Consider the following 8,554-nt stretch of genomic DNA (forward strand, 5'->3'; position numbering starts at 1 on the left):
TTAAAGGGAGTGAACTAAAAGACAGTCTTTAAAAATCGACATGTCCTTCCTTCTAAGAGAGCTATTTTCGATATTAAGACAAGTCCCATCAAGTGAACGAATTCCATATCCAGCGGAAGCCCTCTCCCACGGTGACCATACCTGGTGGCGCTTCTGGGTTTATGCCCTCTCCACACGGCACCATCAGCGTACTCAGCCACTCCATATACTTATGACGTTTTCACAGGTCTGCCTCTTCTACCAGAATGTGAAATGCTTGATTTAAGGGGCCGGATGTTTCTCATGTTTGCTTACCTGATCTTATATCAGGAGACAACACCCCCAGGCAGGACTGTCTAATGGTTAAGAACATGGGTTCTGGTCCTGAGTGGGTTGGAATCTTGGTGCAGCCACCTCACAGGTTGTATGACCTTTGGAAAATTGCTTATGCTCTCTATGCCTCTGTATCTTCACCTATTAAAAAGAGGCGAAAAGCAATGGCTTTGACTTCATGATGGGATTAAATAAGCATAGAGTACTTAGAGCAATGATTAAAAATATGAGCTCATTTTCGGGACCCAGCATAATAAATGTTCAGTCAATGTTTCAGTGAAAGAGTAAGTCTACCAACCTAGGAGGTTACCTGGGAATAGATTGATTATAAAAATATACACATAGAATTTGTGAGAAAGACAAAGTCGAATAGGATACAGTCCATGCCAGTTAGAAAATTACAGTCTAGAAGGGAAAGTAAGACATGCACGTGGGTCATTACAATACTAGATAGAATCTGGTAAATACGCTGTAACAAGAAACAAAGTGTAGCAGGAGTTCAGAGAAGAGAGATGATTTCCAACAGAGCGGATCAGTAACTGCTGTGTGGGTTGATACATCTTTCAACAGAAGAGAACTGTGTTTACACAGCATCTGTTGCATCATCTCCCCCAGGCTTCTTCCCCCTGGAGATTAGTAGATTAAAAAAAAAAAATCCTTCTTTACAACACATAGAAATTGAGACTTAGACAGTCAAATTTGCATCTTGTCTGGGGCCAATAACTTAAATTCCAAGTTATGTTTTTGAACAACAAGGACGGGGGATGGGTATCCCCAAGGGGTTGTCTGCTGTTTTGTGCAACCAGAAAACTTTTGCTGCCAAGCACCAGAGGCATATGCATGAGCGTAACACCAGGAGAGCAGCCAAGGCCCCACTCGGGATGCTTTTATTGTTTGTCTAAAGTGGATGTTTTTCCAAGCAAACTGCATTGTGTTCCAAAAGGAGATCCATCATACTTGTCTTTGTGGTTACAGAGCAAGGAATCAAAATGATGGGGTGATGGGTGCCTGGGCCAAAGGAAAAGATACTGCAGATCAGAGGCCCCTCCCTTTGCCTGGTCATTTTCAAGAACAAGAAAATCTTTGGAATGAACATGTAGTGAATGACCTTGAAGGAACCTGTCCCCACCGTTTGATTCTTAGGGAGTTTGAGACACTTGGGAAATCCAGTGAAGCCACTGGGAACTTTCACCTAGACTACAAAGAGTAGAGAACCAGTTTACATTTGTCCAGTGATGTAAAGTTTTCTCAACTTCTGAAGAGTTAAGTCACAGTTTGTGAGTTTGGGAGATTCTAGGCTACATAGTGCAGATTTCCAACCTCACCAAATATATGCACTCTTAAATGCATCAAGGTTATTATGTATTTTCTAAAAGTTAAAACCATAAATTCCATGAGATTTGAGCCAAAATACATACCTATTCTTAAAATCTCATGGGTTTTGTGTGTGTTTGTGCGTGTGTGTGTGTGTGTGTGTGACTTTTCAAATAGCCCTACATTTAAAATCATGGTCCTGTGTTTCAATGTCTTAACACACTAGAAGGTTTCAAATGATCACATCTGAATCAGGTGTGGAATTTCAAGACACTAGCTTAGCACCACTCCCTGAAGAACATATATAGGGTCTTTGGTGCACACAAGCACCATTCCTCCTTCACTGAATCCTCATCCTATCCCACCCCAAGCTCGATCAGATTTATCTCAGGCATTGTCTCCCCAAGCTTCTCTTACTACCATTTCAACAGATTCCTTGTCCCACCTCTTTCTTCATCTTCCATGCAGTTCTAGAAAGGATGATGCTTCTATCTCCAGAAATACTGACCTCTATGAATACTGTAGTTGTGAATCTCCTCCCTTCTCCCTCCTCCCTTCTGCCTCATAGTCCTCTATCCTTTCCCTTGTAGCAACTTTCCGGCTCCTTTTCCTTGGCTCTTGAACGTGTACTCGTGTCTATTTCTTAAAAGCAACTGTAACTTTATCACTATCTTTATCCTCATTTTCCTATCTATCATTTATTGATGACCATGTGCCAAGCACTGTGCTAAGAACCTTAGGTCTTATTTTGGTTAATCCTCACAATAATACTTTCAGGTCAGCATTTCTGTGTCTGCAAACTAACCTTCAAAACTCAACTCCTGGGATGGGTAAGTCTAATTCTGCCATTTGTTTACTTTGTCCCATGCTTTTTGATTACCACAATCTGGTTTCTGTTTTCATACCACCCTTCTAAAACCATTCCCACAGATCAAATTGACCCCCTCCCCCAACACACCCTCTTATGCCTGCAGATCCTTGGACTTCACATTCTAATAACCTATTTCTTTCTGATCACTGATTTAGGAATCCATGCAAGGTTTATTTATAGACTCCTTCCTCCTATACGGACTCCATTGGGTTGTTTATATGCTCCATACAGCTCTTACCAAAGATGTTTGAACTGTCACTCGGGCCTAAAGCACCGTCTCAAAATTCTCTCCAATGTGGTAAGACACAATTTTCCAAAGGTTATACACAAATATCTTTAAAGTTCCCATGTTGATATCCATGAATTTTAGGAAAACATGTAAGTTGTCCGTCAAATTCAAAATTCCATGGATATCGCAGTTTAGGAAATATTTAGGAGTAGACAACGATTGATTAAAAAAATATTAAGCATGTAAGAGTACAGATGGTACATAGATATGGAACAAATTGTGAAAGTAATGTTCAAATTATGAAAATGTTATAGAACACCTTATTCTGTTGTCAAAAAGGAAATGGCCCCCCAAATTCCTAATTACCTTCCCCTCTTTCTCTGTCTCTACATTCTTTTACCTTACCTGTTACATTCAGTGACATCGTCTAACTGCTCAGTCCTTGAAATAACCATACACCCCCCTATTTTCTTCATTCTTTCTATCCAGTCTATCTCCAAGGTTGCCAGATCTTCTGCAATTGTATTTTCAATCCCATAGCTAAGACCCCAGGAAATAAATGATTCAAACAACTCCCTCACCTGTCGTCTAGCAAAAATTCTTCAAGAGCCATTTTAAATCAAATGCTTAGTAAAAGCAAAAATTTCTAACAGCATAGACAACTATTGTTCCATCCCCCATTTCCCGCGCCATGGAAATTGGGAGAAGGCCATTTACAGAAAGTCTTAGAAGCTAGAAAGGTAAGTTTGCAGAATAAGGCTGTCTCAAACTTCTAACATCAGAACAAGTCACACTGTCCCTTTTCCCCAAACGCATGCCCTCGGCTAGTTTGCCAGTGCCTTCCTCTGTCACACCTGATTCATACCTGTCTCCTGGGTGACCTTTCACTGCCACCTGCTCTTCCACCACCAGTTCTCTGAAGCTTAGCTTGGTACTTCCCCTTGCCGGTTCCTCAGTATCCAGCCCTCTACCAAACTCGGTCATTGCATCCTGCGGAGCTCCTCCTCCACTGGCCGTCCACTCTTCTAAAGTTGTTTCCACTCTCTCAGGCTGATTTGTTCAGCAGAATCATTTCTCCCACGGTTTCCAGATGAAGCTGCTTCTACCTGAAGTCTGTTCTAGCTTTCTCCACCTCCCTCTATAGAGCCTCAGATCTGGTTTCGCCATCACTCAGCAAACCCTACTGAAGTATAGCCACTTATATAACATCTTCTCCACAAATTTCAGATTTCTACCAATGTCCCAATACGATCTCATCCTCCAAAGTGCTGCTGGCACCTGGATGTGTTTTCCTTTTCATCTTACTCAAGGCCACTGGCCTCAATGACTTTAACATCCAGCACCCTGGACCTTTCCCGTTCTCCTCAACCCTTCTGCCACAAGACATTGCTGACTCAAATCTCCTTAAATCTAAGTCTTCCTTTGTTTTCATGGCACTCATTATTCTGATTCTTCCTTTTTCACTCTGACTACTTCTTCTCTTTCTCTAGCTCCCCTTTTTCTCCATTCCCTAAATTAATGTGTTCTGCAAGATTCTGTTCTTGTTTCCTTTTTTTTTTTTTTAATCTTCATGCTATAGAGATCTCTTCTACTCCAGTAAATCTAACCTTTAACTCTACACTGATCAATCAGTAATTCTGACACTTTTACAAAGCTTATTGGTCATTTTCATCTGCTTGGTGAGCAGTTCCATCTATATTTTTGGTATCTCAGTGTGTCAATTTCTCCTTCCTGCCCTGACTTCTCTATATTTCGGTTAGTGGTACAAACATTTTCCCATTCATATGCATTCAAATCCTAAGAATCATTACTGCATGCTGCTTTTCCCTCCCTGGCCAAATCTATCAATTCCTGTCAATTGTTTTCTTATTTTACCTTTCATCTGGTCTCTTTTCTTTTACTGTAAGGTGAATATCATTATTGCTAAGGATTGAAACTCAAGTCAGTCTTCAGCCAGAATCTAAGCTTCTTCCTCTCATCAAATGGATTGCCTGAAAATAGACAACATTGTTACATAAAATAAGAACAATGTAAAATAATTAGAGACAAATGTACTTTTATAACTCTTTCCTCTTCTGTATGGGGCACCTGAGTAGCTCAGTCGGTTAAGCACCCGACTTCAGCTCAGGTCGTGATCTACAGTTCATGGGTTCAAGCCCCGCATCAGGCTCTGTGCTGATAGCTCAGAGCCTCAAGCCTGCTTCGGATTCTGTGTCTCCATCTCTCTCTGCCCCTCCCCTGCTTATACTCTGTCTCTCTCTGTCTCAAAAATGAGTAAAAACATTAAAAATTTTTTAAAAAATATTTCTTTCCTCTTCTATAAAAGCTCGTTTTACTTAACTGAGTTCTTATTTTAAAAAGTCACCCTCTCTATATGAGTTATAATATATCTCTATAATATAAATTATAGAAGCAACACAGAATGAGGTTGGAGAACATCAACTTTGGAATAAATTGGGTTGCACTTCCCAGTTTCACACACCAGGGGTTAAACTTTGGCAAGTTGTCCAACTTCTCTGCGCCCTGCTTTCCTTATCTGTAATAGGTATGGTTACAGATGAGGAAAATCCAAATGCAGGGAACAGGAAGTTACTCCAACACACTAATAAGCAATATCAATGTACCTGTAGATGATATTTGGGGCTATTTATTCATTGTATAGAGCCAGGCATACATTTAAAATTTAGCAAACATTTATTGAGTGTATCCTAAGTGCCTGATGACTAATAAAATGATTAATAAATGTCTGACAACATCCTATGACTTGAACATCTAATCTCCAAAGTACTTACAAAGAAATGGATCTAATTCAAATTAACCTAGTCTTACAAGTATGTAAAGTACAATCTAATGTCATAACATAAATATCACTTATAGCCTTGCCTTCTACCCCTTTCCTCAGGTAAAAATCTCAGGGGATAATCTTAGCCTGAATCTTTGACATCCTATCTCATCATCTCTTTCTTAGTTGGATGGCTATTCTGTACTCTCTAGTGGCCTTCTGGACTCCCTAAGCACTCAGCTTCAGGCAACATCACATTCTGGTACAGTAGCCATCCTTCTTCCTACTCATCATTATAAATTAATTTTCCCTGCTTTTCTGAGCTAATAACTTTTCCACTTCCTTCTCTGTTAGTTCAATGTGCCTGCCAATTACCAGTTCCAACTTATCAGTTTTCTTTCTTCTCTCCACAGCCTCTGCTTTATTTAACCAACTCCTTTATTTGTTCATTTGAACTTTCCCCTATCCATTCACAAACACCACCTCCTACATGGTCTACTCTACAGTAAGTTACCCAATCTGACTTCTCAAATCAAAGACCTAAAATTCCTTTTCCTTCACAATCCAGGGCTAAACCAAAAAAAGATACTGCTTTTCCCCCACTCCAATAACCTCCTCAGACATTTTTCCATCTGAAACCAGAAACACTTCACTCAGAAATTCATCTAAATATTGAATTTTGAGATTAGGAGTCTTAGCACTTTATGCTCACTGCATTACTTATTTCCTGCACTGTCCATCTGTCTGTTATGGAGTTGTCTGCGGAGACTATAATCTATCTTAAGTTGTGAACATCTATAGCATTGCTTCTTCATGACTGCCTCCTAGCTCTGTGAGGCATGAAATCATCCTCAGGGCGTAACATTTCCTTCTGCCAATTTCTGAGTAGGGATTTGGGTGTGGACATGGCAGTAGACATGGCAGGAAGAAGAGGGAAGAGATGGCACAAGGTAAGGCAATATCTGAATATACCTGAATATGTCTCATTATTAGGCAGCTTCTCCCCAAATATCATCTCTTAAAAAAATGAGTCACTTCACATGGAGTACTTGCCAAATATCTTATATCACGGAAATACTTTCTCAATTACTTTATTCTGAGCAGCAAATAACACCGGATGGAGATTTATGAGGCTGAAACAGCCTCAGTCGGTACTAGTTTGGGAAGCTTGTAGATGTTATCTGATATGAGCAGCTTTTTAAAAAGAAAAAAAAAACACAGATTTAGTCACTATTCCTGGATACTTGACAATTTCACACGTTGGATACCATGTTAAAGAAACTTTGGTTTTCAAAAAATCCTAATACCAGGCAAATGGCTGGGATAAAATTTGCAGCACAGTATTACGCACTCAAATTCAAAAAAGGAAATAGAAATGATGGCAACAGGGTCCAGAAAACTGTATTGGGCTATTCAAAAAAGAGCTCTAGTGATGATGAAAGACCTGCTGCGTTTCAGCTGTCTCCAAGATGCACGTGAAGAATCCAAATAAATATTATTATGTCAGATGTGAACTCAGAAAATGGGTTCTAAACGAATATATCATTATACATAAGATGTGATTGTAAGTAAATATGTGAGATTAAATGAGTGAATCAAATACTGTAAGTAAACATTTAATTCATCAATATCCATTACACTTGCCATAATTAAGCTAGACAAAAAGCTTTTGGGGGGGGATTATATAATAAGGGAACTGGTGTCTCACCAAATATTGAGGTTGGCCTTACATTTGGGCGTTCATGGGGTGCATGAGTGCCTATGATGTGAGTGGAGCTAGGTTTGGATGGACAGACAGCTGGTCAAGCAATTGGCTCAAGAATAATAAAAGAACAGTGATATATTTTCTCATTGTTTCATAGCAGGGGCACAAGTCTGTCCTGTGCTAAGAGAGACCGGGACAGTCTGGTCTGAAGGACAAGAACGAATTCACTTTAGCTCACTTTGTTCTGTCCCCAGAACTGCGAGTGCTCACTGAATATCATCCATTGATGGTTAGGATGTGCCATGAGGTTGTTTACTGCGGCATTTACACAACACGAAGGAATGGAATCTGCGGACAAAAAAGGTGGAGAAATGTTCAGCTTAATCGAATCATGTGTGATCCATATTTAACCCTATCTGTAAGTTCCTCCCGCTATTTGTTTAAACTGACTCCCGGGCTTTTCCCTAGCTAAAAGGCCTCCTTTTGTTGAGCGATTTCAACGTATAGTCACATTTTGAACTGTTGCCAGCTAAAATTCTTGCATTAGGCTCCACGGCTGTCTGTTCCACCAAGACAAATAAGAACTGGCCCAGCCCCTCATCTGAGTGCATTGTTCATGGTGCTGAGCAGTGATTTTCCATGTCTGCCTGTCTTTGCGCTCACCCCAGGAGGGAGGGTGAGCCTGGTTTATTGAGCTTCTCATTTCTCACAAAGCAGCAACATCTGGAGGGCTGAGCAGTTTGTTGGCAGGTCCAGCCCGAAGGAATTTCGGCCATGGTTCCGATTGGCTCTTATCAGTAGGTGTCACTAAAGACAGCTTCAGAGACAGAAAAATAAATAGGCCAATTAAGCAATGCCAAGAACAGACTATTTTATAGCCATTTCTGCTCTTTTTATTGTTATTCTAACAGCAGAAGTTTCAAGATTCAAATTATCCTCTGGCTTTTTCTTCCCCCACCCCTCCTGCAAATGACCACTTTTCCATTTTCCAAGTGCCTTCCTTTAGAGAGTGGGACATTTAATTAATAAATTTATTTTGTGGTGCCTCCTGATGTAGTGAAAACAAAATGAAAACAGATGAAGGAGATTAACTCGAACACTGTATTGCAACGAAGCTACAGCTGGGTGTTCATCTGCACACAGGCTAATGAACACTTCACCAGCCCCTTTCTCTGTGCAACGTGAGACACTCAGCAAATGCAGAGAGCAAGACAACTCACCCACCCCAGCCATGCTCACGTGTCCCCAGAGGATGCACGCATGGAAACTCGGGTGTGAGACCACGCATTTGTGAGGCAGTCAACAGGGGAGCTCCCAGGCCTCTTCCTGGAAAGGGGCCAG

The 8,554-nt window shown here is 40.6% G+C and overlaps 1 long non-coding RNA gene across 1 annotated transcript; it reads right to left on the reverse strand.

The window, feature by feature from the left end:
* Window positions 1–266: 266 nt before the first annotated feature.
* LOC122239268 lies at window positions 267–8,024 on the reverse strand. Its single transcript, XR_006218217.1, has 4 exons — window positions 7,877–8,024; window positions 7,452–7,561; window positions 4,602–4,717; window positions 267–453 (listed from the first exon to the last, which is right to left on the reverse strand). It is a non-coding gene; the product is annotated as an uncharacterized LOC122239268 (long non-coding RNA).
* Between the last annotated feature and the right edge of the window lie 530 nt (window positions 8,025–8,554).

Source organism: Panthera tigris, chromosome B3 (assembly GCF_018350195.1).
Source record: "Panthera tigris isolate Pti1 chromosome B3, P.tigris_Pti1_mat1.1, whole genome shotgun sequence".
Classification (NCBI taxonomy): Eukaryota; Metazoa; Chordata; class Mammalia; order Carnivora; family Felidae; genus Panthera; species Panthera tigris.